Source organism: Haplochromis burtoni, unplaced genomic scaffold, assembly GCF_018398535.1.
Source record: "Haplochromis burtoni strain Fernald_Lab_line unplaced genomic scaffold, NCSU_Asbu1 Contig_44, whole genome shotgun sequence".
Taxonomy (NCBI): Eukaryota; Metazoa; Chordata; class Actinopteri; order Cichliformes; family Cichlidae; genus Haplochromis; species Haplochromis burtoni.
The window spans coordinates 2,665,563-2,693,473 of NW_024582405.1; the positions used below are offsets into that span (position 1 = coordinate 2,665,563).

General features: G+C 39.5%; 1 protein-coding gene across 8 annotated transcripts in view; it reads right to left on the reverse strand.

Moving 5' to 3' along the window:
• shank3b (SH3 and multiple ankyrin repeat domains 3b) overlaps nucleotides 1–27,185 on the reverse strand; it is a 66,622-nt gene extending 39,437 nt beyond the window's left edge. For 6 of the 8 annotated variants that reach the window (XM_014333252.2, XM_014333246.2, XM_042220205.1 and 3 more), the window contains exons 1-2: nucleotides 26,906–27,184; nucleotides 15,863–16,256 (exon numbers count right to left, since the gene is read on the reverse strand). The gene's annotated coding sequence lies outside the window, so the exon portion shown is untranslated. Of the gene's footprint in view, nucleotides 1–15,862; nucleotides 16,257–26,905 lie in introns of all 8 variants that reach the window. The other 2 variants (XM_042220207.1, XM_042220206.1) reach the window with 1 other exon arrangement.
• Nucleotides 27,186–27,911: the final 726 nt, after the last annotated feature.

The window sequence follows — 27,911 nt, forward strand, 5'->3', positions numbered from 1 at the left end:
TGATGAAGGCTGGAGCGGTCCCACTGACCCTCCAGCAGACGACGAAGGCTGGAGCGGTCCCTCGGACCCTCCAGCGAAGGCGAATGAAGGGTGGAGCGGTCCCACGGACCCTCCAGCAGATGACAAAGGCTGGGGCAGTCCTCGGACCCCCCCAGCAAAGGCAATCCCGGACGAGCCCCCATATGTTACACCCCGGCCTAGGCAACCGGCGTGCAACGTATGAAAATAAAAATAAGAAAAAAAACACACGAGAAAAAGACTAAAGCTCTCCACCAAAATCCCAAAACGAAGGTGTCTCAAACGAAAATATTAACAAACCCATTCACAGCTATTTACAACAGACTATTTATTTACAACAAAACACCAAACTATTTACAACACGGGGGAGATCGCGACCATGACCAACTGACACACAGGGCTTAAATACATAGAAGGAGCAATCAGGGAATGGACCACAGGAGGGAAACACAGCTGGGGAAAATTAGACCTGACGAGACAAGGAAGCGTAAACTGAACACACTAAGATAACAACAGACCTTCAAAGTAAAACAGGAAACACATGACAGTCACGCAAAAACAAAACACTGACAACACCGAAACGTAACAATGGCCCAACCCTACACCGAACTCTATTGATCATGGCTGAATATCAAAATGTAGATGGTTGCTGCATTTAGCATGTGAAGTAGCAAGTATCCTTAGGCAAGATAATGAACCCAAGTTTTTCGCAAAGTGTTCATTGGACTGCGAATGGAGTAGAAAAACATGATTTGAATGGGTGAATGGGGCATGTTAAAGTGCTGTTAGTGCTCAAGTAGAGAAGTGCTATAAAAGAACCAGTCCATTTAACATCCATTAGGCCAGACTAGAACTATGTTAAAGAGATAATGGCCTGGATTACTTGTAATTTTGTTCTTTTAAATTCAGACAAAATGGAGGTTATTGTTCTTGGGCCTAAAAACCTGAAAACCACAATGTCTAATCAGATACTTAGTGTGCCTCCAGCATAACTGAGGAACATGGGAGTAATTTTTGGACAGGACATGTCCTTCAACCAAACATTAAACAAAAGTCTGATGGCAGTAAAGAGAAACATCATGTCTCAGAGTGATGTTGAAAAACTAGTCTACATAATTATTATTTCTAGGCTAGACTTGTAATTATTTCTTATCTGGTTGTAAAGCTCCCTGAAAACTCTTCACTTGATCCATAACAACACCCCATCATATCATAAAGACCTCATAATACCTTAATATCCCAACAGTACACTTCGCTCTCAGAGTGGAGAGTTATTTGTGATTCCTGACTTTCTAACAGTAGAATGGGAGGCAAAGCTTTCAGCTCTCAGGCCCTCACCTGTGGAACCACCTCCCAGTTCAGATTCAGAAGACACCCTCTCTACCTTTAAGATCGATCGTCAAACTTTCCTTTTTGGAAAAGCTAATAGTTAGGGTTGGATCAGGTGACCATGAACCATCACTTTGTTTTCTTCGTTAAGCTCAGGCTGCTGGGGGCACTTCCCATATTGCAATAAGCATTTCTTCAGTCTTTAGGTGTTTCTTTGCCACTACTGGATGTCTTTAATGTTTGTCTTCTCTCTCCTGTAGTTTGTCTTTTGTCCTGTTTGTTGTCAGTGGTCCTTATGCTCCTCTATTCTCTCTTTGCTTTCCCTTCACTCTGCAACCAGTCACAACAGATGGCTGCTCCTCCTTGAGCCTTGTTTTCTCAGAGGTTTTGTCCGATATGTTCTCATTCCAGGGGCCAATAAGATGCTGTTTTGTCAGAAGCCACCTGTGTACAATATGTCCTTTGGCATAGCTGCCTTGACCCGCCAGCTGCCACAATATGAACCTCAGAGAAATAACAGCTACAAACTGCATCTTTGTCAGCAGGTTAAAGTGATGGAAATGGCCTAAGTAGTGAAATACTCTCCCAGGCAGGAAGTCATGGTTTATGTCCTGTGAAGTGCTTGAGTTTTGCGCTTTGGTTTTTTATTTACTTCCTGATTTGTTTAAGTTGCAAGCACCTTTACTACAGATTACTTGGTTTGGTTAAGATATCACAAACAACTTGGTTACCTTTAGGTACTACAAACTACTTGGGTGGCTGGGGCCAGGAGGTAGAGCACTACTGCTGCTCCACTCTGCATGCCAAAGTATCCTTGGGTAAGAAACGAACCCTAAGTTGCTCTCCGACATATTTAGGTATTGTTTTTGGTTCCTGTGTTGAGTCACAACAACAGGTTAATTGGAAATGAAAGCCACATCAGACCACGTGTGTCCTCGAGATGAAGCATGAATGAAGAAGACTGACCGTTGTTTCCTTTTAAAGTGAAGCTGATTTTTTTCTCCCTGCTGTTGTGCTTGTTGGATCTCTTGGTCTTGAGTGTATAATGTTATTGGGCCTTCACCTTATTCCAGAAACATGCTTGATGACTGTTGTGATTTTGAGTGATTTAAGTAAAAAAAAAAAAAGGGAAAGCAGCAGTTCCTGTGATAAGAAGGACACACCAAACCTGCGAAGTCCTGTGGTTGAAAACAGTCTAAGAGACTCTGGACATGAAGCAGAGAGAGACTCGACCTTGCCGTTAGCCTTAATGGACAACACTGACAGGCCAAATGGTCCAATCGCTTCCACTGAGCTAAAGAGGTCAGAGGAGAAAAAGCTTTAACAGAAGTCCCTCCCAGCAGCTTCTCCTGACCGATGCTCCTCTTGCTGCTGATGCTCTAACACTGCATTAGTACTCCTTTAATCATTGTTCATATTAATCATCACTGCTACTAATTAACAGCTGATTACCCCTCACGCTGATAAAGCTGGGCAGAGCCAGAGTCAGAACTTAATGGCTGCTTCCATTACAGCTGAGGATGAAAGCGAGGAAGACGGGGAGGCGAGGATGAGTTGTGAGTTGTCATAGAAACTGGAATAGCAGGGAATCCTGTGCTAACCTCACTGTGTCACTCTGTATGTGTGTGCGTGTTTTTAAAAAAGCCTCCTGATCTACATGCTCGCTGTTGCTATGGCAACGGAGTTGAACAATTTTCGCAGATCCCGTTTAAAACATCAACCTGCTGACTCTCTCTCTCCTCCTCCTCTCCTGTCTGTCATGCTTGCTCAGCCATCGCAGCACTAAGCTTAAAGTCTATATGTCCATCCACTCCGAGACACTTCAGCTGCGTTTAAAGAAATAAAAGCTATGGGAACGCAATGATTTTCAGTGTAGGATCGATGTAAGCTGACGGGAGAAGAAGCAGATGGGAGTTCAGAGGCAGTTCAGCTATTTGAAGATGGATTTATGAACTCAGCAGGACCCACTCATGTTTAAAGGACCACACTACTGCTTTCTTTTTAATGCCTGTTCTTAAAAACAACAGACTTGTTTCCCTGAGGTCAAAAAGGCAACTCCTTAAAAGGCTCTTCGACAACACAGTTAAAAAAGCTTAATATAAAAGTTTCATATAAAAACAATTAAACTTTTAAAAACAGACCAATCTCAGTAGGGCAAAAATTACAATCATGGTTATTTAACACCCAGCTTTTGAAAAAAAAAAAAAAAAAAGCATATGTGCTGTTCACCACAGGACTAAGAAGCTGATTTGGTTTTATTATTCATATGCTGTCAAGGATTTGGCTGGATTCATAACAACAAGACAAAACCAGAGCAGCATTGTGAGGAGGGAGGCAACAAAATAATTGGTTTGGTTGTTCATAATCGCAGCCGCACATCTCAGGATCAGACCAGACTAGAAATTAAATAACATCTGATGATTTACAGAATTAAGTATGATGTTCATTTTGTAAATTATGACTCTCATTAGATTCAGAAAGGACAATGAAACAGGGCAGCTGGCAAGTCATGACTCATGAGTGTCCTGTCCTGTGGTTTCTCTGTCTGAGTCTCTCCTCTGTCACCTGTTTTCAAAGCTCAGATGGTAACTGTGATTTTTAAAGCTTCAAAAATATGATTTCTCGCAGGTGATGTCACAGTGCCCACCTCCATATTTTATATCCAGTCTGTGCTTGAAAGTACTGATTGAAATGATAAGGAAAGTGTTTAATGAGGTCATAGATCAGGTGACCTGCCAATGTCCTAACATGGCCATACGCAGACACTGATCCTTGCACCTCAGCAACCTTGACGCTGCAGCTATGGTGATGCTGATCCATTAAAGGTGTTACTAGAAACAAATAATAAAACCATAAGATGGATCTGTTGCGTCCCTCTGCAGCCCCTCATCTCTTTGCAGCTGCAGTGCAAGAGTGTTCAGCTGTTGCTAATTGACCACACCTAGTCAGGTGTGGATAAAGGCAGCCTTTCATGGTGGCTCACTACTCTTAGTGGTACCAGCTATTTTAGCCAACGTTGTTATGTATTAGTCTTCATATTTATTTATGCCGCAGCTTTTGAGCCGGCTCGTAACATAAATGGGGCTCATCCTGGATAGACAAAAAGGTGAAGAGAGGCCAGGCGAGCTGAGTATGGTGTAGTATTGTTCTGGTATTTTTAAAAAAATATTAAGAATCTAATCGTGAGTTGCTGCCAGATCTGCTTTGATGACTACAAATATGATGAAGGCAAAATAGAGAGTATGAACACTTAAATTAATTAAATTAAATCTGAACAAACCTCAGTGATATGGTCGAAATGCCAAATTTTCATGGGATTAGTGACAAAATACGAGGCGCTATCTGTTCCTTTGGTGTTGTGTTGGCCAATCATGCAAATTTTAATTTCATTACATTCCAACTCCACAAACTTTTCCAGCTTGTGGACTTCAACTTTGTGCACATGCGCAGTAGTACTTCTGAACACCTGGACACTTAGTGGACATGAAGCAGCTGTTTGGACCTTTTTAGTACCCTCGCACTCCATAAATAGCTATGTTTCAAGTGAGCTTTGAGCGGAAAGTGAGCTTTTGAAAACTGTCTGAATTTGTTGCTTGCTGCATTAAAATCTTTCCATTGAGTTCCCAGCTTTAAAGATCTCAGATACTGAGAAAGTGTCCTTGAATGCACCAGCAGCGGATTTTCAAAGCGGTCCCCGCTCTCAGCAGCATTACTACACAACCATAATTTCAGTTTTCCATAAAAGCCAATACCCCAAACACACTTTAAGCTGATTTTGACAGCATGCTGAAGTGAACTGAGGGTAATCAAGCAGCGCCAACAGGACACAGAGAAGCGGCTCCCTGAAATGAATCACTTCCTTTCATTTACTGCAGTAAAAGCCCCGTAATTGCTGATATATTTCACTCTAACATCTCACCCTGTGGAGGAATCCTCAGCACACAGGATGACATGTCAGCCTGTAAAACGTCACAGGACCAAATTAAAAAGACTCTTTCATTCCTTTTACACCAACACACAGCTATTCAGAGCTAGAGCAGGCTCCAGAGTTTCCCAGCATGCACTGGGCAGAGGTCACACAAAGCTAAAAACAAAAACATTCATAGAAACACGTATGCAAGGTTTATAAAGTCTTTGTTCCTAAGACGTTTTCCTACTGTTGACTTGTTCGTACTGTTAAAGGTTAATTCAGGATAGTTTTACTGTAGGGATGCAATGATAATTTTAAACGATCATTTGGGCTTCTGACAACTTCGGTAAAATCAAGATTAAAAACATCATCAATATAAATATCACAATTGAATCATTTTTTTTCTAATCCCTGTTTTAAAAAAAATTGAATTCTGTATGACGTTTTATAACTTAAACTCTACATTTAATTTAAAAAACGGTGGGGAAAATGGATTTAATGATGAAATGGAGAACTTTTATTTATTTATTTAGAATAGCAGTTCATTTTGAGTTTGATGCCTGCAAAAAAACTCAAATAAAGTTGGGGCTGAGGCAGAGTTTTCACTGTGTTGCATCAGATCTTCTTTTAACAACATTCTGTAAGTGTTTTGGGAACCGAGGACACAAATTTGTGTAGTTGTTAAAGCTGAACCCTTTACAGTTCTTGCTTGATGTGGGAGTTTTTCTGGTTAAATGTTCAGAGTTTTGTTTGTCATCATTTCTGCTCCAAAACGCTTCTAATGTTTCTATGGGGTGACAGGTCCAACATCCTGGATCATATCCATATGCAGACACTGCACCCTCCTCTGCCATACAAACTGCTAAGGAATGGCTCGAGGAACACGACAAAGAGCCCAAGGTGTTTAACTGCCCTCCAGTCTCCCAAGATCCCAATTAGCACCTGAATGCTTGAGGCGTTAGAGTAACCCTGATCCATGGAGGATGTCTTAAACATTTTTTTTAAAAAATTTGCCTCCCACTTTAAATACTACTGCAGACCACCATATACACTATGACAATAGCACTCTCCTGGAAATTATTCATGGCCGATGCAAAATACTGCTCCAAAAGAGCCGAGCCTGTTAAACAGGCCTCCAGATTCTGATACTCTGTCTTTGGCATGGGCCAGAACAAGCCTGATCCAGGGAGACTTCACCCCACAACCCTAAGGAATATATCCATTTCCTAACGGACAAGAGGAGCTTGGTTGGCACACAGAGGATCTAAACAAAAAGGCAGCTGGTTTCAAATGCTGGAAGACAAAGGTTTACCAGTCAATCTAAGCCTGGGTATTAACCAAACGAATGAGATCATGAGACCAGTACCGTGAGAGTTGAGGCTCAGGTGTGAAAGTGATGGTTTTCAGGGTTTTTAGTGGTTTTTAGCGTTATTTTTTTTCTTTATCATTTTTATCATTATCCCGTGTGTTATGAATAAATCTTCTTTTTTGGTACCAGTACTGGTTTTATTTTGTTGTATTTATCCGCGACAACTTAAAGGCCGGTCCGTGAAAATATTGTCGGACATAAACTGGTCCGTAGTGCAAAAAAGGTTGGGGACCGCTGCTTTAAAGGGTTACCTCTGCAAACATAGTTTTATATGCCCACTAGGAACCAACCATTAATGCGATGCTTGTGATACACGATGATCAAGTCATTTTGCCTCTGGTTTTAGAGTCAGACAATCCTCCTGCGTGTCACTCCTTGGTGTTTTTCTGAGAATATCCAGCTGGGAGGAGACGTTGGGGTAAACCCAGAACTTCCTGCAGATCTGACATGGGAGTGCCTCGTGATCTTCTAAGAGGAACTAGAAAACAATGCTAGAGGAAATGACATCCAGAGGACAATGCTCAGCCACTACAACTGTAACCTGACTTTACATGAGCAAAACAAACTGGATGAATGGTTTTAACCTCTTAACATCCACTAGTATAGTTTGTGTTAGCCACACAACAATTAGGCAAATAAAGTGCCACACATTCATTTTGGTCTTGCAGTGTTTTTTTTAACAGATTTTTCCCCCTTTGAATCCGTAATTAGGAAAAACTATATAACTATAAAAGTATATAAAAGGTGATTGTGAAATAAACTCTGACGCTAACCCTAACCTTAGACAGATTACTGAAAGATGTTATATAAGTCATCTCGTCTGTGAGCAACTTGGAATCCCCCCAGGAAAATGCTGCTTAGTCTGCTGCCCACATGACCACACTTCAGATAAGAGGAAGACAATGGATGGAAAAGTGGATTTTTTAATGTTGTGGCTGATCCATAATCCATCTAATAGCAGTGGAATACTAGTGTGGACAAAAAGTGAGTGAAATCCCAGGAGACACACTTACTGTAACCTAGTTTTTTCAGCTCAGCTCTTTTGTCTTCTGTCGCTGAATTTCTGTTGTACAAAATGAGCGGAAAATTGTGTTATTATCAATTTGTCATCAGTTCACTGAGTGTTTCTGTGCTCCCTGTTTTCCCAGTAAATAATGGCTCCTAACACCAAAAGAGGAGGTCATATAATATCAGTGTACTGCATCTGTGCTTAGTGAAATAACCTGGTGCACTCTCAAACACAGAGCTTGTATTAATGTCCAGCTCTGTCCACTTGCTGCCTTGACAGTTCCCACTGCAATCAGCTTTAAGTTGCAGGGTTTGATTTTCAGCTTCCACTTCAGCTCTACCAATCAGAGACGCTGAATCACTTTCCCGTCATTCAAATAACCTTTCATAGAGAGAGAAGGTGGTTGACTGGAGTCAAGAAACACTAAACTGACTGAAGATTATGTTTTCTCTGCTTGTGATTAGCATGGTGAGACCCGAGAAATCCCCCTCTCTGTCTGTTTAAAAAGGCAACAAACACTTCTGAAGCCAAACTCACCGACGAAGCATTTCTGAATAGCCCTGCAGCTGTTGAGGTTTTCACTCCTGTGTGCATTTTTCTTTTTATCTCCACCTGTTCTGAGGGTTTTGAACTGAGACACTCTCATCGGTCGTAACAAAAGAATGCACAGAAAAAGCCAAACTGCATTTTCATGCCTCAGTGCCTGAAATAAAAGCTCAATAAATTAGAGCTTTTCACTGTTGTTTTGACGGATTAACCTTCAAAATGAAGGCAAAGACAAAAGGCGAGCCAACAATGTGACAGCTGTTCAAATATAAATTTGCGACGTGCACTGTTGATGAAAAGCTTGATTACACAGGAGTTTCTAAATGCTACGTGTCCCCAGGATTCATCCTTTTTATGCATCCCATCCACTGTTTTTCTAGAAGTCACGTTTGCTGCCTCTTCATTTGTCTGAAGTTGAGGCAGATGTGAGGTGGGGAGGGGAACGGTTCCCTTTTGGAAACTCCCAAAAAGTGATTATACCATCCGACAGAATAATGAAGTGTTCTCAAAAACACATTTCATTGAACTATTTTTGTAAGTGGCAGTTAAATAAGCTGGCCCCTTATTCCAGCATGGAATCTAAGAAATCTTCATTGTCAAGCTATACTGCTTCTTTCAACAGTATCACGCTTTCTCGCTTGACACAGTGTGCAAGGTTGGAGCCATGTTGAGTTTTCCCCAACCTGTGGTGTCCCTCGAGGCTTCATTCATGGTCTTATTCTTTTCTGAACTATACCTGCTTCCTTTAGGCTCTACTTTAAAAACGGATGTCATTCTATGCAGACGATACTCTGTTACATTTACTAGTAAAGTTGAAGACCTAGCAATTGGTTTTACATTGTTTAGGGGCCCTAAACATCTGGATGTCCATAAACCTGAACAGCAAAACTGAGGTTCTGTTATTTGTTAGTTCAGACATTGCCTGTGCTCCTGATTGAAACACTATACTGAATCCTTAGTAAAGTGCTTTAGTGTGACTTTAGACCAAAATAGACCTGCAGGCTCTCAACGTCCTGAAGGGAAAAGTAAACAACCCTTCTAAAAGTAAAAAAGGTAAAAGATAAACTCTAGGCAAATAACTCTAAAAGTCAGTACTGGTATTTAACTTGACTTGAGAGGGCTTGTCATGTTTTTGTGCAAACAAACTGCCCCTGAACTAAACATCTGCCCTTTATAGTGGATATTTTGGCATCAGAAGCCATAATTCAAATTTTTTATGGAAAAGTCTACAGATATATGACAACATTTCATAATTCACAGAATCCCTGTACAAAAAAAAAAATCATAAATTGCAAATATGACCTTAATCTTAATTCAGGTCTGTATTATGTTCCTAATTGGTGTCCGTTTTTAAAGTATTTCTGTCATTGGTTGATACAACCATTTACTCCTGGTACAGGACTTATACAATGCAGTGTACAACACAAAGTCATCTGTTTCTAAAAGGGTTTTAAAACAAGGATCTCAATCTTATTGTTAAGAAATATGTTATTGTAACCCTGGTTAACATAGCTGTCAATAAATAAAAGCCTGTTAGTAAAAACAGTCATAAGAAATATATTACAGGTGATAAATAGTCAATAAAGAGATCATAAAGGTTAAAAAACTTGCTAATTCATGGTGTTTTTATGTTAAGTCAGGTAAGATGGCTAAAATATGTGTTCAGACTCTTATTGTGAAAGGGCACGCTGCAGCGTGACTCCTGTGACCAGCCACACCCAACCGGGTTGTTCCTTCTTTTTGATGCTGTAGAGCATATGTGTCAAACTCTGGACCGCGGGCCACATTTGGCCCGCAGCCTAATTACATTTGGCCCGCGAAGCCATACCAAATTACTATTAGAGCTGGCCTACCGGTATTATACAGCTAATATATATATTGTTTAGTATTAAGCTTTGCTTGTTCCATATTCAGTTTTTCAGCAAAACTTGTTTGAGTCCATAAGAAGAGATTCATTCTTAAATCTGGAGGAAGATTTTTTTTTCAATAAATATTAATGTTAGCCTGCGACCTTGTTCCAGTTTTAAATTTTGGCCCACTGTATATTTGAGTTTGACACCCCTGCTGTAGAGGGAGAAATGCAGACAGTCCTTGCGGAGTTGCTGCCTAAACAAGTGAAAAAAATATTCAAAAACAAGCCAGAAGTCTACATAAAGCCATTTTTGTACTCTGGAGAATGTATTTTGGTCTTTCCAACCTGTCCTTGCCTTAGTGACATTGTGAACATAACTGAACGGGACTTGGCCATTAAGGTTTGGATTGGGAAATGCCGAGCTAGAATCAAAGTTTGATTCGCTGAGCAAGAAACAAGATGGTGAGCCACCAACAGACCGATTGAACTGTGCTGAGCAGGAAACGGAAAAAGCGCCCCCTGCTGGAGGTTGCGCTCTTTCGCTGAAAAAAAAAACTGGTAGGATTAATCCATACACCTCTGCAAAAGAACAGTGGACTCTCAAAGCACCGGATAAGCATTCAGAGTAATTCTGGGATTAATAGTTAAAGGATACAGAGACAACTTTTCTTTTTTTGTTTGTTTGTTTGTTTAAGGGGTTATTCAGCCTTTTGCTGAATTGTTTTCAGTTTTTTTTACATTTTTTTGTTCTTTGTAACTTATTTTCTGGTCTGTGGTCTTTATTACACGCTACACTCATTACTACTCTAGTAGTCGAACCTAGCTGGTCCTAACGACTCCAGAAGTTTTACATTATGATTACCACATTCATGAAGTTCACCACAATTCAGCATTATGGTTCATGTTTCAGTTTTTTCACATTCTCAGAGAAAAGAAAAAATCTGCCCACACATGTTTTAGATAGATGGAATAAAACTGAATAGTTTGTCGATCAATGGCAGTTTTTACCATATCTGATATTTATCAGATGTCTTTTGATGACCTGCAGGTATACACAAATGCTTCCATGCAGTTTCTACAACTGATTTCTATTCAGGTCTAAATTAATGGTCTTTTATTGGATCTGAACTGCTGTCTTCAAGGGAAAAGTCCTGAGATTTATTTTTTTATATCCACTTTAAAGGCTTTATCCAGGTCTTCAGCCTTAAAGGAAATATTGTTTCTATTTTCTCTGTACAGATCCTACCCTGCACTAGACTTTGAAAAATGAAGGTAGAGAGGAGCCCAGCTTGTTAAATGTTATACCAGAGGACCTTAACCAAATGGCAATATGAGACAAGTTAGGAGTATAAATCCTCTCATTAACTAAAATGCCAAACAGCAGACGATCTATAAGAAATTTGAGTAAAGTTCTAGTATTGCCCTTTCATAAATCTGACGGAGAAGTAGAGCTAATAAAAAAAGGTTAAAATCAATTCAGCAAATAGATCTTCAAACACCTGGAAAATGTAGACAGGTTCAGTGTTTTTCTTTCCATCTCTCATTGCTTCTTCCATTTTGTTTCATCCCTCTTCTCTTCCCATTCTTCCCTCCATCTCAGCCGCTCTGAAAATCAGACTTTCACACCTGAGTGAGCAAAACGTTTCTGCTACATATCGGCAATCAAAGTATATTTTCCCTGGTAAAAGCGCAGCTCCTTGTTATCTTTGTGCTTGCTGTTGTAAATGTTAATGGGTCCTTCAGGTAATACTCAGTGGGAGCAGGAGCAGCTTTTGTGTTGCTCACAGTGACTGTTTTCCTCCACTCTTCCCTGCAGAGTGCTCTGTTATGTAATGTCTCCTCGGGTTGGTCCTCAGGTTTCTTTCAGGACCGATCTGATCAAGGATGTTCTGTGCTTCTCCGATTTAGGCTCGACTTTTGGGAAAAAGTAGAAATTGTTTGTTCGATTAGAGCAGCAGGAGACTTTGTCCTGAAATAACTTGGGGTCAACACTTTGATCATTTCCAGTTTTTGTCCTGAGTGGAGCCACTGTCCTCCCACACAGAACAATGCTGAGGCTACATTCTTCATCTGGAAGTAGAAGTGAGGTCTAAAAATGCTTTGGTTCCTGAAGACCACAGGAAGAGTCCGATAAGAATTGATTAATAGTAAGAGTTCACACACAAACACTGAATTTTCTCTGTCACCAGCCGGTTGATGAACATTAACTGCCCAATGATAAGGCATAGAGTCCATCTATTTCAAACAGAATCTAAATCTTTGTGAATCCCGTAACAGGTGTATTTTTCTATTAACTCTGAGGTGTCAAATGGGTTTCATTTATTGCAGCTTGTTGATGGATACCAAAAGTATTAGAGACAATCCCAAATGAATTCCAACTTGTGCCTTCAGTTCTTGTTTCAGTAATTAAAGACCTATGCTGTACAATCATCCCACCGTGGAAAAAGAACAGTTCAACGAAATCATTAAAAACAAATTACCATGAGATATGCATGACCACAGCTGTATTTATGGCAGTTTAGGCAAATATGTAAATATGGTATATGTCACTGATACATTAAGGTGAAGACCATAGAAAGCCTTCAGTTTCTCTCAGTACATTTGAAATTGATGAGCTGTCATGTGATGAATACCAACCAAATTCCATTAAAAAAGGCCTTTTTTACTCAAAAAAACATTTTAAATCCAACGAGTGTATCAGCAGTCTACATTTTGACATCTGAAAGTTAAGTATAATTTTAGTTGACAGCTGGAAAACTGATAAAAAGCTCAGATGTACTTTCACGGCCCTCTTGTATAATTCAGAAAGACTGAATGTTCCTCTGTAGTGAGAAGAGCGTCTGTGTTTCCAGCTGACAGCGATCACAGTCTGGCTGTTTTACACACCGAGTGATCAGAATAAAATAATTTGGAAAAAAAAAATTAGCTTGACGTCCTGAATTTCAAATTCTGTTTCAGAGGCTGAAAGAGAAGGAAAAAAGCACAGCAAGTTGTCGAGTGAAGGCTAAGTGAGAAGCACGTTTTTACTTGTGCTGACAGTTTGCCTTCAGCCTACATACACACTTCCACCTTGTTACAATAGAACTGGCCTAAAGCCAATTAATCAGGCACTTCAGATATTGCCGTTATTATTGGAGGAGTCAGGAGGGGAACACCGGGTTAGTTTTCCTGGACTCGAGGTCAGAAAGGGGTCTTCGTACCTTTAAATATTTTTTTTCTTTGGTGATTGTTCTTTAATCACGTTGTTGTGTTTTGTTACTCAAGTACTTGTCCAGCATTTCATTCAATTATTTTTTTTAATTCTGTTTAGTTTTCTTTCAGTTTATATCAAGTAGTTGAGTTCTAGTTAATTTTTTCACTAGTTTCAGTATTAAATTCTCTAGTGTATTTATCCATAGGTTTGATAACATATAGACTTTATCCTCAGACAACTTTGAATTAAACCTATGGGAGAGTTCTGCAACAGCAAAGGTGGCAGCAGAGGCATAACTTCCAAAGGTAAAAATTCGACTGGTGATTCTATACATGCATATTCAAAATGACTAAAAACAGCCATGAAGAGACTCAAAATAAGCCCAAAGAGAGAAAAAATGGCTTCCTCCTCCACTACTGACAGGGCGCCTCAGCTGCTTTCACTGCAGCCAATAGCTGCAGGATGTGAGCGCTGTTTGAATCACGGCAGCAGAAAAGCTAATTCACTTCTTCTTCAGACCTGCAAACATGACTCAAGGTTTGCAATGTTGTGGCATGAATGTGAGCCAGTGAGGAGTGTTTTTTATGCTCTTTATAGACTGAGATATAAAAAAAGAGACTTCATTGACCTTAAATATGCTGGAGGAACCTAAATGAAGAGGTGGATGAACCAGCAGAAACCGGGTCCTATATTAGACAAAAATGAATGAGTGTCTGGAAGTGTTTTAAAATATCACACTTGTCCTTTTTTTCTTGTGTTAGTCCTTTTACTACAAATCCTGTCCTGAAGCAAACAGCGATGTAGCAGCATCAAGTCTCCGGATCGACAGTTTCTCAACACACACGTCTGAAAACTGATAGATGATCCAGGATAAATAAAAAATAAAAGACTCACTCCATGCAGTTACAGGCTTTTATCCAGGCAAATTACTCAGTTGTTGAATCAGTTGTTGATGAAAATAACTTACAAATTTACTTAAATGCTTCCAGATTTTAGGTTCAGAATATAATGTCAGTGCTCCATAAATGTATGTTCAGTCATAATAAGACAAGCCATCTTCTTACATCATTTTCTCAGGTGCTATGATACTGGCCTAAGATTGAAAACACACTTTCATCTGGATATTTGTTTGCTTGAAGCGGCTCTAATTGTTTTTCATGTAAAATCCACAAAGCTCATTTAGAAGATTAAGAAAAGACCACATGATGTCCTAAAATCACTGCAATGTAGAATACTGCTCAAATGTCTTGAACCACCACTAATGTCTTTATAATTTGCTTTTAGGAAGTGTGACTTGTAATGTTTTTAAAGTGCTCTTGAGTTGTTCAGAGTTTCTTAAGGACATTGGCTGCTTTTTCATTGATTTTCAGTGTAGTCCTTGAACCTGACAATTTTCAGAGGACTAATAGTGGGAAACTTGGTATATCTCAGCATTGAGTGCAGTGTTCAAGTGGAAACTGTAAGACAGGAAAATACAAAAGAAGTACCAGGCCCAAAAACTATCTACAGCAGACAATCATTACCTTAAAGTCATGTGTGTAAGAAATAAGAAAAAACTGAAGTTGATCCATCTACTGTTTACTGAAGTCTCATTGGAAATGGTCTCAGTGGAAAGCAGCTATCAAGAAACCCTTCTTGAATAAAGGAAACAGGGAGAGGAATTCCAGAAGGAGGTCCAACAGTGAGCGTTTACAGCCATCTGTAAAAGATGGTGGAGGCTCTGTTATGGTCTGGCTACATTTGAGCCAGTGGTGTTGAAGATCTTGACAAAAAGGGATGGAATTATGAAGAAAGTACCAATAGATTCATTTTTCAGCATAACTATGATTCCAAACAGACTAATGTAATAAAGGCATATCTGGACAGAAAAGCACACAGTTGAACAATATCATTCATGGATTGGCCTCCCCAAAGCCTGGACCTCAACATTTTGAAGAAGTGTGGGATCAGAATAAAAGGCAGAAACATCCAAAGAAGAGCTTTGAATGTCCTTCAAGAAGCCAGCAGAAATGTTCATGAAGACTATTTTAAAAAAAATTACAGAAAGCTGGCTCAGACAGTTCAAACTGTGCTGAAGAATAAAGGTGATCATATCAAATATTGACCGTCAAGTTTGTTAGAATGTTACAAACTCGATTTCTGTATGCTCTCAATATATTGTGTTTCTAGCAAAATGAGTGGTGGCTCAAGTCTTTTGCACAGTGCTATAAAACCGCTAAAAACAACAAAATGTCCTCAGAAAAACTAAATATGTCTCTAAAAGAATGAAATGACCAAAACCAAACTGAATAAATGACAAATGACTAAGTAGCCTCACAAAAAAACACCCCCCAAAAAATTACCACAAAAAGACTACAATGACTAAAATCAGAGTCAAAGCACAAAAAATAGCCAACAGTGAGAACAAAAAGATTAAAAACAGTCATAAAACAACTAATATTGACTCCAGAGACAAAACAAATGACTAAAAAAAGACTCCAAATGGACTCAAACGGCAAAAATGACTTAAAACAAACTCAAAACAGTCTCATAACAGCTGAAAGTGACAACAAAGAGTCAGAAATGGATAAAAGCAAATCCATCATCACTTCAAGTGCAGAGAGGAAACCTAGTAATATCAAGATAGATTTACTCACCTATCGTCAAGAGTCCCATCAAACTTTTCCACTGTCCTTTACTGAGTTCGACTGGTCTCTTCTGGTCTTTCCTGATTCTGTTTTGGTCTGGGTTACTGGTCCGGTGATTTCTTTGGTTTCTGGTCCTGGGGCAGCCTGGTGCAGCCTGGGGTGCCTGCTTCCTGTGTCTCTGAAAGGTTTTGATTGGATGAAGATGTGGTGTAATCCTGTAGTAGCAGTAGGATGGGTGCTTTCTGCAGCAGATGGAGACCTTTATATTGTAGTGCCTTTTGTTGAACCCTTCAAACTATGAAAGATTTTGTGTTGTAATACTGTAGTTAAAGTGTAGTAATCCTGCAGGGGAGTGAGAGGTCTCAGAGTTTCAGATTGTGTTCTGGGAGCTGCCCTGCCCATCCTGTAGAAAGGGAGGAAGAGAGATGAGGAAGAGCGAGAGGAAGACGGGTGGGAGGTAAAGGCGAGGGAGGCCAGGATATAGAGGGGGAAAAGAAGGAGAAAAAACATGTTAGGAGATGGTGGAGCAGTGTGAATCAGAAGTGGGTCAGACACAGCTGCATTTCACGGAGGCCATTTCAGGTTCACTTAGTTACACAATATGAAGTTGTTAGCATGGCAACAAGGCTGCAAACCTTTTTTTCCTTATCCACTGCCATGCTGGCAGAATTATGTAAAGTTTTACATATTGATTTATTTCTCAGTTTCTATTCTAAGCCGAGTACAAAGAAACGTGAACTGGCTGAGGGCCTCACTGCAGCAGCTGAAGCTCGTACATGCTAGCAGGGTTGATTAGCTGCTAGCATGTACGAGCGAGCCAGTGTATGGACTGCAAACTGACACTCAAAGATAACTTTGAACCATGAGACTTAGCATCAGGGAGCCAGTTGCCAATTATTTTACTCATTAAGTATTTCTTTATTACATTTGGTAAGTAAATTCTGTTTTATTTTTCTATATTACATTTATAGAGCTATTTTACCATACAAAATGAACTCCATTTTTTTCCTGTAAATTTTAAACTTATTCCGCTTAAGTCTTTGGATTTAGAGCTAATTTAACTAGTTTCAGAGAGAAGATGAACTGCAGAACTGCACCAAGACCCAGCAAGGATTATTTTGAACTATAAGTCAAGCATGGTACTCTAATAGAGTCCAAGAATAAGAATATGGAGCTGGAAATGAGCAAAAGGTTATTTCAACTTACACTTGTCCTTCTATTTTCTTAACCAGCAATCCAACAGTTGCTTTAATTCGGTTTATTCGATTAATTCGGCTACATGCACTGTTGGGGAGTAACATAATACATGTACCGGCGTTACGTATTTAAGATACAAAATATGAGTAACTGTGTTCCGTTACAGTTACCTTTTCAAAAGGTGGTATTCAGAATACAGTTACTTTGTTGAAATAAATGGATTACATAGCAGTCTTTTCTTGTTTCATATATTAAGCTATGCTCTCTCTATTTTTGGTAACTCCACGCTGGTGGAAACCCAAACAACACATGCATGCCTTATCCATTGTCCACCTACTGCTACTCATTTTATATTAAGATTTAAAAATCGAGTTGGTATTGGTATGGTGAGTAGCCTTCAGTAATAGTAATGAATCACACAGCAATAGTACATTCATGTAGTTGTAAAATGATAATACATTAAGCAATCCAAAGTATTCAGAATACATCACTCTCATTCAGTAACGTATTCTGAATACGTTACAAAATACATTTTGGGGCATGTATTCTGTAATCTGTAGTGGAATACATTTTAAAAGTAACCTTCCCAACACCGGACACATGCCAGTTTGACTTGTGTTGATCTGGAATTGAGAGCTGAATACAGAAACCAGAATGGCTGGTTTACCGGAATTTCTTATGCCTGATCATGATAGTGCTGGCAGGAAATCTCTATTCCCGTATCCAACAAACCTAACAAACTTTCCTGCAAACTCTTCTGTGATTCTACCATATATTACAGGTTATTCACCCTGATACTTTTAAAGCTTATGTTGTCTCCACTAGTCTGTTCATATATATAGTCTCCAATGTGTCCTGACTGATGCAGCCACCAAGATTGGGCTTTCTTTTATTTATGTATTTTTTACAATTATTTTATGCATTGCCAGCTTTAACTTATCAATGGTGGCAGAGTGCTTGAGATTCAGATACGAAAGACCAACAACATATGAAGATCAACATCTGACTCAAATTTGGCCCTACAATAAAGACCAAAGTTATGCATGACCAAATCTGAAAAACAGACTGAGTGGGAGTAACCTCTGGTAGCCTGTTAGCTTATGGTAGCCTACTTGCAGGCAGTTGGTGGCTTGCTAATTGCTAACAGCATGCTAGCCAGCTGGTCTGTGTGGGTCTGTCTGTAAAACCGGAATGTTTCCACAGCAACGCAGACAGCAGGAGGACATGTTGCAAACAAGAACACAATTTAAAACAAGTAAAGACAAAGATTAGAAGGACTTCCTCTGACTCACGCTTCCTGTTTCCTGTCTGGGTTGCCAAGGAAACGGATGTTTGCCAGGAAAAAGCTGAGAACCTGGACTTCACTGATAACACACAAACACTCACATTTAACTTCTATCTTTGTGACAGACCCTGTTGAAATTTCCTTAACTGTAACTTGATTTGACATTAAACCCTCACATAGGCATGCGATAAAAAGACAACCCAATGATGGTATAATAATAATTATTACATTAGTCCTCATAAAAACAGCTATACAAGAACACAGACATGCACATACACAGCTTTTTAACATTTTATGCCCCATCACTGAAAATTTAAGAGGCAACCCAGAGGGCTGAAAAATGAAGCTGAAGAAAAATTGCAATTGCTCTAATGTCCACTTGAGGCAGGCTTCTTGAGTACTATATTCCCATATTTCTGCATAAATCAATAGATGGAAGAGGATATGACATTGTGCTGGTTTTGTTATTTGTTAGGAAGATTGTTAAAGGCCTACTATATTATTCAAATTAAGACGATTTGAAGGAAGAAAAATTGAGAAAAAATCCTGACCTCTGGGATTAAGACACAGATTGTGTTTAAATGCCTGAATGTAAATGTTAACTATAAAAACAGAATTCAGACAGACTAGACTCAGAATACATGCAAATTTGATATAAGGTCCAGAAGCCCTGTTATAGGATCATACATTAACCCTTTAAGACCTATAGAACCAAGTCCGCCAGAGCTTATATTATATTTTTACATGTTGTAGTGCCATTTTTGGGAGCATTTCAAGTTGATATACATCAATACAACCATTACAGCCTAAATTTTAATAATATGCATGCATTAAGTGCATAGTAATTACATAAATGGCAAAAAAGTGCAATAAACTACAAAAAAATTTAAAATCGTTTTTGTTTTTTAACATATATTTCTAGTTAGAGAAATTTAAGAGGCTTATCCCTCAAAACTGTAAATACAAAAAAGTTGCACAAAATAGTTTCCCACCACAGGAAATTTATTTTAAGTGTCTTCATAGTTTTATTTTTGAAATACACCAATTTTTATATACTGCAGGAAAAATGAAAATAAATATTATAGTGCAAATTTGCAAAAAAGCAGCATATGCATCAAAATAAACTATTTCCAGCACTGCAATATGAGTCCTAAGCATCCCAGAAATGATACAGAAAGTCATAAAGTCAAACATAAGTTTTAAAAACACCAGTATACGCTCATGAGGCCTTGATGGTAAAAAACTACATTTCCGCGAAAATGACGTTACTTCCGGTTTCGGGCAGGTCATGGCGGACATGTGATAGTTCACGCTGATGGACGTAGGAAGTGTTATGAACAGCTGATCGGATCGGCAAAGCGAGTTTCTGGAATATTATGTTTTTGTTGCTGCAAGTGCTTTTTATGCAGTTTTTGCAAAGCTATATGTGGAAGGAAACCGTGAGCTAGGACAAGCTGATGGCATAAGATGTAAGTACAACTCCTCCGGTCTCATATGCAAAAAAAATTATTGCGCTAGCTCACGTGGTTGCTGTGCTACCGGGATTTAAAAATAGTTATGCAAAACGGAGCGTGCCCGCTCTGACCGGTTTTAAAAGGTTAATACTCACAGAGTAATAAAATGGAAAAAAAGGTTAACACTAAAAATCTATATTTCTTACTATATTTTTTTTACTGATGCTCATCTGGTAAACACCAAGACAAATGCTACTGAAAAAGTTTAGACCCTCCCACTATTCATCCAGGAATGTTGAGGTTGTTTCCAGAGAATTAACTGGGCGATTGACATCGATTTCATCCAATCACATTTTCCTAACTGTAACCTGATTCTAACCTGAAACCCCACTAAACTCTGCAATAACATTATTACCCAATAAAATGTCCCCGCACTCACACTAGTTCTCACAACTGAACAAGAACACATGCACATACACATATTCTTGTATATCTTCTTGAGGTCCCTCATTGACAATTGCTTTGATGTGACTTCATTTAAACCTGGCCTCTAAGAAAGCGAGGACCTGACAAAATGTCCTCAGAAGGTCAAACGCTTACAGAAGTCCTCACAATGATACCTGAACAAGAACACATCCACATATTCTTCTATTTACATCTTTTTGAGAAGCCTCATTGTTATTTCCTTAGCTGTAACTACAGAACAGAACTAAAAGTACTTAAAAAAAAAAAAAGGTCTAATACTCACAGTCCGAATAAACATGGATGAACAAGACCACATTAATTGTGTCCTAATTTGTATTTGATATATTTCACATCCAACATGAAGTATTAAAACCTGCTGTTACATTATGTGATGAACACATTACAAATCCCCCCCAAATGCTGTGTGGATTAAACGATCTTTGGAGATTTTTAAAAATATTATAGCCCATCACAACACCAAACGCAGCACAGCACGTACCCTATTTACAAGTGTTGTCTGTACATGTCTTTTCTGTGTCATCGAGCTCCATTGTTGTCCAAAAAAACCATCAGTGAGCTGCACTGTTGCTCAGAGAGAAAGACTGTTCCTTCTATTTATAAATGTAGACACTAGAGTTTATTCAGAGACGACTGCAAAGACTAACAGTAGCGATCACTTTCACGTCTAATTTAGGGTTATAGTTACCCTTTAGGCCTGTAGTGAGTTTGCATTGTTCGCCTGCAAATCAATCACTTCATGAATAATAACAAACAGGCGTCTTGTAGAGAAACATACTGGGATGATTACTGTGGGATTGTTTTGTTTTTCTGATGGCCTTTATGAACCACAGATTTGACAAAACCAACTGAAACTTTTAAGTGCTTTTAACGGTTTGAGTATGTGAAATCTGAATATAAGTAGGGAACACAACAGTTGTCCAGAAATAATGCCAAAATATATTGATTACCCTGTGGTGCTGTTTCCAGCAGAGGTCAAGAGATTAAAAGATGGATTGGGGCCCCGCATACTGTACATGTTTATTGGTGTGAAGAAAGGGCTGAATTTGAAAGTGAAGCTGTTGATTTACCTAAGCTCTGCTGCTACTCTTCCACATCGATAGGAGACAGATGAATTGATTAGGGCATATATCTGCGATACCTAATCGGCATCTCCTAGGTGAAGGTGAGTGTTCTTGGCATGCCCTACTGGGAGGAAGACTCTGGGAAGATCCAGGACATGCTGGACATATTATGTCTCATAGCTGGCCTGGGAATTTCCGGATGAGCTAGAAGAGGGTGTAGGGTCTGGGTTTCTCTGCTTAGACTTGATGGATGTTCAACTGCTTCTTAACGGAAGTGTCTAATACCCCAACCACAATTAAACCAGTGCTTTCAAAATGTGATCTGTGAAAAAGTTGTCCATGCATTTATTTCCAGGTTAGATTACTCTAGCTTTCTTTTGATTTTTTTTTGGTATAAATGAAATGTCACTCGTCTCCAACTGGTTCAAAATACAACAGCTCTGGTTCTTACTGGTTTAAGCAGATGGCGTCACATCACCCAGATCCTGGCTTCTCATCACTGGCTCCCTGTAGGTTTTAGAATTGATTGTAAGATTTTACTGATATTTTTAAACCCCGATGTGGTTTGGCTCCAAGCTGCATAGCAAATATGTTGACCCCACATGAGCCAATTCAAAGCCTTAGATCCTCAGCCCTCCTGGCTGTTCTGAGACTTAAATCTAAAGTAGATGATGTTTTTGCCATCAGGACTTTGGAATGACCTACCTTTGAAATCAGTGTAACTTCTCAGAATTGCTTCTAAAAATCACATATTTATGTGTTTTATATGATGCATTCTCTCTTTCGTTGCTCTTTCTGACATTTATTGTTCTATCATATCTTATTGTTTTGTAATTGCTAGTGTATCATTTAACCCTAAAACCCTAAAAACTCTGCCTCTCCAGGTTTTTATTAGGACTACTCCTGTTTTTAAAAAGTCATGGTGTACATTACCACACATGCTTCATAAAAGAATCACTATCAGGGCTTCTAAGCTTTCTGAGGCTGAGGATCAGGGTTTTATCACAGTGAGTAGACCAAACCACACAGCAGCATGTCACACCAAACCACTCTGGGGATGGTGTTTGTGCTGATATGTGATGGCAGTAGGAACTTATGATGCCACTGCTGTACCTCACTGATTGAACCTCAGAATATATAGTTTCACTGTGTGCAGTTTAACCCTTACACTGAAAATTATTCTCTATGTTAGCCATGTGATGAGAGTTGATTATATGTAAACCAGCCAAACTAGCTAACTCTCCAGATTCAAATCAATTAAATTTTATTTATATAGCGCCAAATCACAACAACAGTTGCTTCAAAGCGCTTACTAGTTTGTTTATTTTATCCTTTGTGTCCGACCTGGAGCCTATATCCTTTCTGGTTTACTACTGACTGACCTCATAAGCAAAGAGGCGCCTTCCTTAAGATTGCGTACAGGTTCACGCTACCGTAAATCAGCCAAATAACAAAATACAAAAGTATTTTAAAGGTTGAAGGTTTATACCAACTTCTCTATGTTTTTGTTTGAGCTAGCTTACTGCAAACTTCCAATTCACCTCAAACTACTAAATTATCTCCTTCACGGATGACTGGCCTCTACATTTGACTATAATATCTGGAAACTTTATTGGACTTGTTATAGGTTTTGGCCCTTGAAACTCTTAGTGCTAACTCTGTCCTTGTTTACTTTTGGGAAATAAAAGAAGATATGGACCTAGAAAAGGTTAATACCGTCACACTTAACAATCAAATAGTCACTGTGGATGCATTATCTTGGCCTTCAGTGATGCTGTAAGGAATCTTGGAGTCATCATATCCTTTAACTCACACACAAAAGACATCTGGAGGACCACGTTCTTTCAGTTACTTAATTTGTCAAAATTAGGAACACCCTGTCTCAGAATGAAAGTGAAAAATGGCCTTTATCCTTAATATCAGGAAGTCCTAACAGCTCTCTGAAAAAGCCTCCTGGTGATCCGAAAATGCTGCTGTGAGAGTACTAAGAGACATCATATTTCTCTCATATTGGCTTCTCTTCATTGCCTTGCTGTAAAATCCAGAATTGAATTTCAAACAATTGTCCTTATACGAGATGAGATTTCTCACTCGCCTAAATGAGTCGAAGTAGCTGCGCAAACAGACCAGTTTGTTTTAGCCGAACCAAAGTGAAAACATCCCTAAATTGAATCTTGAATTCATGACTTTAATTTGATGATAATTTCAGTCCTCTCCCAGCAGTTGAGAGAGCTTTTGACTGCATTTGCATTCATTATGTATCTGCGCTCTTGCTGCACTTCTCGCCACATGTGTCGCTCTGAATATAAACAGCCACATCCTGATAGCACCTCTGAATGCTTCAGGTGTGCTCACAGCTGGATTTAAAGCCATCCATCCATTTGTGGTCAGATCACCAAAGATGCTTTTTATTGTAAGGTGTGAACAAGATGTGTGTGTGTGTGTGTGTGTGTGTCCTGGAAATGCAGCTCCCCTGGCCATTACCATGGTAACCAATAGCAGGAGCTGATAATACACACTGAATTTCTCTCCCTCTGACACACACTTTATCTTGTCAAGTTTCGCACATCACTGGGAACCTAAAATCTGAGGAGAATCTGTACTCCTCACATTAGAGTAAGAACAAGAATTCTTACAGCATCTGATACAATGGACTGAATGAGCATCAGTGTCTTCTCCTGAATGAGACAAAGCACAGCAAATTGGAAAAGATAAAAACCAAACAACGATTTCTGATCTCGAGACATAACATAATATTGTTTCAACATATGCATCCAGCGTTTTCTCATTATACTCAAGGCATCACTTGGCATCGGTGCCCTGACGAAGTGGTTGCAGCAATATCTGTAGCCAAGAGATAAAGGCCTCGTTTTACAGCCCCACAGTGCCCACTTTAGGTGGTGGAAGAATACACTGTATGTATGTCAGGTATGTGTTTTTCTCTTTGCTGATTTGTTTTATGTAAAAACTTAGTTTGATTTAGTTCCTGAACTCTACCTGGTTTGGTTTAGGTACTAAAAACTACTTAGTTTAGCTTATGCTACTGTTGTTTTGACTATTTACAGAGACATTTGCTTACAGAGAGCCTATGGAGAGGCATTTTTATTCATCATAAATGAGCTCCTGTGCAGTCCTCCAAAATGCGAACTGCACACCGGATGCAAATCTAATTCTAAATGGGTGACTAGTAGACCAGAACAAGGAAAGAAGAGACAAAGGAGTTCACCAGGAACAGGAGAAGAGGAGAAAAAGACACCAAAGACCAAAAAGCTCAGACAGTGGGTACAGTGGACACTTTTTATTGTTTTTAACGATTGTTTTAATTTCAGCTCTTTGTATGTTAGAACATCTCTCTGCAGCTGTCTCATGGACCAACAACAGCACAAGAGTGCCCAAGGGTGGACACTCTTGTTCTATCCCATAAATCACCACAGAGATACTTTTAAAGATAGCATGACCATTAAAAGATTTAAAAATATCAATATCAAATATAAGGCTGTAACAAGATGTAATATTGAGAAAAAGAGGCTCAAAAACAACCGCAAAGACCACAGAATGACAAACGGACAATAAAGACTCAAAGAGACTGTAAATGCAAATGCCAATTCAAACATGTTTTCCAACAAAGATACAAAACAATTAGTGTTTCTGGCCTCAGGGCCTTCATGGACTAAATGGGGGTTAGCGTGGCCAAGGCCAGCCTGTTCGAGGCCTTTAGGAGGTTTCCACACAGCTGGACCTTTGGAAACATCTGTTAACTACAATTTTCACCATTTTCCACACAAATAAATTCTAATAGTGTAATCACTCCTCTGAGAAATGTAAATGAGCTTAATGGACAACAAAACAACCCTTTTTAACAATTAGGTTAACTAAAAAAGTTGAAGCTGGCTGCAACAGCCAGTCCCCACAGACTCCTACATTCAAATGTCTAACTTTACAGAAGAAATAAACAGGTTTCTAACATTGCTAATGTGTAAAAGTTTCACCACTAGATGTCAGTGGATCAGCTGATTTTTGCTTTATTACCCCTCCCAGTTCAAGTGCATAACAATAGCTAAGATGGCTGCTGTATGACAAAAATGTTTCAATCTCCAAAATAGCTTAAGCCAACCTGTGTGTTTCTACTACTGTTTGTACTGGAACCTGCAGATTTTCCCTATTTGTGGAAGGCTGTCAGTCCACTGCTTACCTCAGCTGTTAATGCTGGGTGAGAAGTCTCTACACTCTTTACTCTGGAGTCATCAGTCAGAACTGATACAGGTCATTGATACAAGTCACTTCTGACTGATGACAACTATACTGTGGTGAGTTGTTGAGGATATGCTGAATTTTTCTGTCTGAAAGCGCTGCTTTTTTGTTGCTGTTATTTTTGTTAGCTGTGGTTAGCTGCCAGTAGCTAGTCATAGCGAAACTGTCTTTGAATTGAATCTAACATTGTCTCTACGATGTGAGAATGTAATCAATATCAGAGGAAAGGTATGGTTTTTAAAAATCTGGCCAGCTTCAGTCACAAGCCAGCTTCCACAAACTGCAAACCGGATTAATTATCAGATGTCAGATGTCTTGTCTTGTTTGATGAGTGAAGAACGCCATTTATACCATTCATTCAAAACCACGATCTGGCATTTAAGAATGGAGTTTTTCCAAAGCTTTCCAGAAAAAAATCAGCCTCTATAATTTTTTTAATTACACTTTCTTTTTGCATTAATTTGTGATATAAATTTCTTTCACAACAGCTTTTAACCACCTAGCTGTGACAGCAACAAGATGTCAAAGAGAGTCAGTGCTTTAGAAGAAGATCTACTTCCTGTTCCTGTTTTAAGTGGGGGTTTTTTCTTTCTCTTTTTTTAGTGGGATGGGCTGGAGGGGATCATGTGTTTAGGTGGTCGGTCTGAGACTACAGCCTACACATTGACAGCTGCGCTTACATAACACACACATACTCAAAGGACAGTAAAGTGATGCTGGAGGAAATAGAAACAGGAAATAAAAAGGCAGGACAAGAGAGGAAAGGAAAGCAGAGGAGAGGAGAAGAGAAGGGGAAGGCGGTATGCAGACGTAAAGGAATTAAAAGATAGATAGAGAAGGACATGAGAAGAGTAAAGGAATCAAGAGGAAAAAAGGAAGAATGCAGAATAAAAATTAAGGAAGGAACAGACAAGGTAAGGTACAGAAGAGGTGAGATGGAAAACAGAGACACGGGGATAAAGAAAAGAGGAAGGGGACAGATTGGCAAAGGAAACTAATGGGGGGGGGGAGATAAAAAAGTATGAAGAAAGAAAAGAGAAAAAAGGACCAAGAGATAGAAAGGAGGAGATGAAAGACAGTTAGGGAAAGGAAAGAGATGGGAAGGAGGGATGAGGGAAGGAAACATATGATAAGAAGAGGTAAAAATGGTTAAGTGTGAATAAAAGGAATCGTGAGTTTTAAAGTTACAAATTACTGATTCACACACCTACACACACACACTTGCAAACATATTGCTGAAACATCATCCAAACAAACCTTTAACACACACACACACACACACACACACACACATAGAGCGCTGCAGAGAGAGACTCACCCAGAAGATTGCCGACTCGTTCTCCATGATGATAAACTGAAAAGAAAAGATGGAGAGAGAAACACAGAGGAGGAGAGGATGGGAGAGGATGGAAGATGAGGAGAAAAGAAGAGGAGGAAGAAGAAGAAGAAGAAGAAGAGGAGTATCTGGAGACAAAAAGAGAGGAGAAGAAGAGGGAGAGAGAGGGAGAGAAGCAGGATGAGTGGAAGGCTGGTCGGCTCAGCCCACACACTGCTAGCATGACACACTGTGGATGCAAGTGTGTGTGTGTGTGTGTGTGTGTGTGTGTGCACGTGTGAGTGTGCACGTTGTCTCCCACTCCAATGCGTGGGTTAGAAAACACACCTCTCTCTCGCTCTCTTTCTTTTTTCCTTGTCTTTTCTCCCTCGCTCGCTCGCTGTGAGCATGAGAGAGAGCAGAGAGAGAGAGGGGGTAAGCAGTGTGGGTGTGGAGGAGCGGCCCCATCACCATGGCAACGATGAAACCTGGTTGGGGGGGGAATTCAGCATCTGAGCATCATCACTCTCATCCAATGATGATGATGATGATGAGCCCCATTTAAAGATGGATGTGGGAAAAACAATAAATAAATCACACACTTTTAACTTGAATTTCAAGACACTCGACCAATCAGAGTGCACGTGGCCCACAATCACATGACTCTTTCCCCTTCTTCACATGTAAACCTCTCACCCGTCACTCAGCCATACTATATGCACGCACCACTCACAGAGCGCCACCCTGAGGAGTTTAACGCGTCACCACAGACCTCCTCTGAAAGCTAAATCTGGGCGTAAATGATTGACCCGGACAAAAATGTTTTGAAGTGTTCCATGTTTGGGTGAAAAACCCGAATAAATCTCTTTATATGCACTTTCCGATCATTTAACATGGAGACATGTTGGTTTCTGTGTTATGGACAGACGTGCTACCTAAAGTTAAGGGCAGGGAGCGGCAGAAGACATCAGCTGTGATAAACAAACAATAAACAGTTGTTTTGACCAGT